This window comes from Carlito syrichta, unplaced genomic scaffold (genome assembly GCF_000164805.1).
Source record: "Carlito syrichta isolate Samal-C Ts95f unplaced genomic scaffold, Tarsius_syrichta-2.0.1 Scaffold153560, whole genome shotgun sequence".
NCBI lineage: Eukaryota > Metazoa > Chordata > Mammalia > Primates > Tarsiidae > Carlito > Carlito syrichta.
This window is the reverse complement of record NW_007097656.1, coordinates 186,186-191,212: the sequence shown is the minus strand read 5'-3', so window position 1 is coordinate 191,212 and position 5,027 is coordinate 186,186. Positions and strand designations below refer to the sequence as shown.

General features: G+C 60.9%; 1 long non-coding RNA gene across 1 annotated transcript; it reads right to left on the bottom strand.

Moving 5' to 3' along the window:
- Positions 1–1,707: 1,707 nt before the first annotated feature.
- Positions 1,708–2,903, bottom strand: LOC103252025. Its single transcript, XR_503763.1, has 2 exons — positions 2,186–2,903; positions 1,708–2,081 (listed from the first exon to the last, which is right to left on the bottom strand). It is a non-coding gene; the product is annotated as an uncharacterized LOC103252025 (long non-coding RNA).
- Between the last annotated feature and the right edge of the window lie 2,124 nt (positions 2,904–5,027).

The following is a 5,027-nucleotide window of genomic DNA, read 5'->3' as shown; positions in this document are numbered from 1 at the left end:
TCTCTAATTGTCAAAAATCTAATTTAGTGTCTGGAGCCCGGGCCGGCCTCGGGTTAAGTGGAGGGAGGCAGGCCTGGTCATAAATCTGCCCTCGCAGCCCCGGCCAGCGCTAATTCTGCGCTAAGTGAGGGGCGAGGAGGGCACCAGGCGGGCCAGGCCGGCCCGGAGAGGCATGTCCTCCGCGACCCTGTGGCCACCCGGGCTGGGGCGCAGCCAGGCCCCCTCTCTTGCAGGGGGAAGGGGGCTCGTGCGGGCGTCCGTGGACCACCGGGAAGCCTCAGCCACAGGCATGGGGACCGAGAAGTCTCGGGGGTGTGCCTGGCTGGGCTGGGGCCACCCCACCTCTGCCTGGCCCACCCGGGGTCCGCATCCATGCAGGCTCTGCCCGGCAGGGTGAGGCCAGCCTGACTGGCAGGACAAGCGGCCTCCTCCAAGAACTCCTGAGCCTCTGGCGAGGCAGTGGCGTGGGGACTCAGCGACTGGCCGTCTAGCAGCGGGCTGGTGACTGCTGGAGGTGGGGCGTGAAGAGCCACTCCCCAGTGGGGAGAGAGTACTGCCGGGCCCACCAAGCTGCTCCCTTCTGGCCCAGAGGGCCTGGGGACGGACCACCTGGGCTTGGAGAGGCCTCGCTGCCCTCAGAGCCACTGACCGAACGCCAGGCGTGTGGCAGGGCCCGGCCCTGCGGCTCTGCTTCCACGGGAGGAAACGCCTTCCCCAGGCGCCTCCCCAGGCCCGCCTCCCAGCACCAGGAAGGCCTCTCGTTAGGGGCTGGGCAGACGCACCTAACCGGCAAGAGCCCACCGAGCTGCGCGGTCTCCCACCTGGCAGGAAACAGTGACCCCCGACAAGTCTCCAGGCACCCTGAACCCCTCCCCGCAGGATCCGCTGGGCTTGCAGGTGGGGCCAAAAGCCAAGGCCCGCCCCTGCTGGCCAGGAGCTCTGGAGCCCAGCGCGTGAGGGACCTCCGAGCGGATGCCAGAGGCCCGGCGGCCCTGCTGACTCCTGACTCCCGGCCTCTCCGAGAGCCCTGGCCACCAGCTGCTGGGAAGGAGACCGCAGCGTGGACCTGCGCGGCGTGGGCGCGCGTCCGGCCGGGCCCTCCTCTGCAGAAGGCTGGGTGACGTGGCCCTCTGCCAGCCTCAGGCTCCGGCGGGAGTCCACGCCGGGGCCTGATGCCGGGTGGAGGCGGGAGGGGACCACGCGCCACCAGGGCCAGTCTGGGCAAGACGAGGCAGGCTGGTGGCAGCTGGGGTGCTTGGTCAGGCGGGGAGTGCAGTGCTCACGCCAGGAACCTTGTTTCGCTGGGCGGTTGAGGCAGGCTCGCCGGAGACGGGAGTTCAAGACCAACCTGGACAACAGAGTGTGACCCCCAACCTCTACAAGATGTTTTAAAAACTTTTTTTTTTGGAAGCAGGCTCTTGCTGTCACCCAGGCTGGAGTGCAGTGCCACAATTACAGCCCACCACCGCCTCAAACTCCTGGGCTCAAGGGATCCTGCTGCCTCAGCTTCCCCAGTAGCTGGGACTACAGATACCACACGCAGCTCATTTAAAAAAAAAAACTTTCTGTAGCGACAAGGTCTCGATATGTTGCCCACGCTGGTCCTGAACTCCTGGCCTCAAATGATCCTCCTGCCTTGGTCTCTCAAAGTGCTGGGATTATAGGCATGAGCCACTGTGCCCGATCTCCTCAAAAGAAACAAGACACTTAGAAAATTCACTTTAATCTTATATTTGGAATTTAAGTTACTTTTTTCTGAACAGCTAAAAAACCAAAGCACACTCTATTACCATGATCCTAAGTTGTGAACATATTGGTACACTGACTACACATCACCACAACATAATCACAGAAGCCAAAGCAGTCAGGACTTCCAAGTCCAGAGAACAAGAGCTCTCGGGAGAGCTGGAGTCCACCAACCGGCCCACAGATCGTCTGGGCTGGGCTCGAGTGGCCGCCGAGTTGGGAAGGCGCTAGTTTCCTTGGTACCCAGGCCTAAGCTCCTGGCTGGTCTTCTCCTCAGTGTCCCGGAAGGGAAGGGCCAGGAGGGCGGCGGCACATCAGAGTATGACTTCCTGAACCTTAACGCAACACACACACTGGACCGGGTCTGACAACCAGTGGGGATGGCGGGGAAGTATTCTGGATGCCACCAGCCTCCGGGGCTGAGATCACAGGGACTCACCTGCCCGGGAGGGGCTTCCTGGTCCCAACACAGCAAGCTCCGCCCGAAACCGGCAGCCAGACCTCACTCCTTCCGTCTCTCCTCAGCTCCCAGGACCTTGGCATCGCACATGAGCCACAGGCAGAGAGAATAAGCAGCATGACTCAGCTGCCCTAGGAGATGCCACCCTAGGAGATAGCTGTCTTTTGGCATCAGTGGCGTCGAGACTGGGGTCAGTGGCCGGTGGTGCGGTCAAGCCCAGGCAGAGGGGCTTGGCTGTGGTCACCGGGAGCACCTGCGAGTCGCTGAACTCACCCAGATGGGGAGAGATGTGCAGTGGACAGAGTGCTGCAGCTCTGATCGTCATGGACGTGGGGCCACGGGGTGGCCCCGTCTCCCACCGTGGGCACCTGGGCTCACCCAGACCCTGCAGCCTAGCCCTCAGGGCTTCCATGCTGGCCGGGCTGCTCCACTTCAGGCCGGAGGTCCTGCCATCCAGGACACAAGGCAGGTGCTAAGGAGGCCACCACCACGGGGTCCCACCCAGTGACTTCCAAACTCCCTACCCCACCTGCTTCCACAGCCACTCACCCAGGAGCTGACCAGCACAGCTATCAGACCCCCAGCACCGGCAGGGAGGGGCACATTTTTCTCTGCAGCTTTAGATTGCACAAAAGAAAAAGCACTGCTCTAACTCAAGCAAGACCCAGAATGGGCTAGGGGTTGCGGGGTCTCTTCCAGCTGGGAAGCGAGTGACAAGGGCCGGATATTATTACCTGTCAAGAAAGACCACGCTGGATGGAGAGGACACCAGAATCTTGCCAAGGGACGTGTGTAACAGGCCGCCCGCCATGGCACAGAGTCAAAGAATTCCTCAGCGGTGATGCACACACCAGGGCATGCTGGGCTCGTCTAAGCACCCATGGGGTCACCTGTGTTGGAAGCAGGCGTGCTCCTCCCCGCCGTTGAGGGGCTCCCGCAGGCCCCGCCAGTAGGTGCATCGCAGTGAGAAGAGACAATCTGCCTTCCGCTGCTTTTCTACCTTCTTTTAATGAGACTTTGTTTCTCTTTTCTTTTTAAAAAGGTCAGACTTTACATTTATTGGAGCCCAGTCGGGGATCAGTGATATCCAATTCCCACGGAAATCACGCAGAGATGGTAAGTGGGGTTCCCTTCTCTGGAAATGAACTTACCTGATTATTTCTTCTACAATGAACTGGCAAATGACCCCCGAGCTGAGAAATGTGAGCGATTCAAGTTTCTCAGACACTTAGCTTCATTCCCATTTCCCCAGCAGTAGAGGGGGCAACGTGGAGGCAGCCTCGGCTGAGCTAAGGGCTCCGCGCCTGCAGGGTCCACTGGGGCTCGCTGTGAAGGCCCAGACAGTTCCACAATGGCCTTCGAAACGGATTCCTTCAGCTGAGCCCTGGAGAGCAAAGCCCTGGCGAACACGCAGCAGCTCCCGCGTTAGAGCAGCAGCAGAGGACAGGGGACAGGGTGGTGGTTACGGCTTGCGGACAACATGGACATGGCGTGGAGCCCACGCCTCCCGATGTCTGACAACCCCTGTGCTTCCGGGGCTGACGGCCCCCACCTTCACCCGAGATGGCTGTGCAGGCCTGCCCGTGTCCGGGAGACACGCGGGGCGACAGCAATAGGACTCTCCGTGCCCCAGATCGGTGTGGCAGAGCTGCCCCTGCCCCCAAAGTGCACTGGCTTCCAAGCGGCCAGGGTAGCCTGGCCCTTCTGTTGTTCACAACGGTCAGGAGATCTGATGGGCTGGGTAGCATGAAGAGCAGAGTGAGTTGGGATGGGGATGAGAAGGGGAGAGAAGGCGGCCTCCACCCATGACTGAGCCCCGTGCCAGCGTCTCCCCGGCTTCTCCCCGGCAGCCTCCCCTCTGCAATTCTGGGTGTGGAAGCAGCAGAAGGAAGGTTCTGCAGTGCAAGGCTGACATGCTGAGACTGACTTTTGAGAGATGACGTTTACTGGCCTAAATGAAGAAGAAATCCGGTTTCACGCCCAGCCATTTCGTAGCTACTCCCATCATGGTCCCGGCAAGCACACTGGCTCCGTCCGAGTGCGCACGGCCTGCCGGGAAACGGGTCGTGGCGGGATGCACGGGGCATTGCTCTGGCTGCTTCAAAGCCTCTGCAGGCCGAGCTTTGCCAGCGACTTCAGATGAAGACGGTGCTCTTGTTACAGCTAAGCGCGAACGAGAGGAGTACAATCAGGCTCCTTCCCACACCCTTGAATGGCGGGGTCCAGGAAAGACAGCCACTGGCCGCCAGGATGGTCTGCCCCTCACCCTGCCAGGCATGGGGAAGGAGGAGGAGAGAGGAAGAGCTGCAGGGATGAGGAGTGGCGTGCCAGGAGAACCCGCTGTCGCCACGGAGGCACTTGCAGGGAGGGCCTGGCTGAAGCTGGGCAGCCCTGAGCTCTCCAGGGTGCATTTTCCAGCCACTCTGCCTCCCACACCTTCTTCCCGGGGAGCAGAGAATGGGGTGACGGGCGGGGGGAGGCACAGAGACACAGGGGGCACAGAGGCCAGACCTTCCAGGGTGTGCATCCTGGCTCCCTTTTTCTTGCCCTGGAGTCACACAGAGGGAGCCCAGTCTCCTCCTGAGGGGGCAGGTGGTTACAGTCAGGGAGACACGGGTGCTGTCTAGCTTGAAGCTGCCTCCCTGTCCCCTGCACGTGGGTCTCGCCCAGGAGGCCAGGCAGGGAAACTAGGTCTTATGCTTAATGGCAAAGCAAGAGAGTTTCTGGCAAAACACTACGTATATTTATAAGTCATCTTTGTCTGGAACCAAATGGGGGAGAAAAAAATATGCACGGGCGGAGTGGGGAGGAGGAGCGGAGG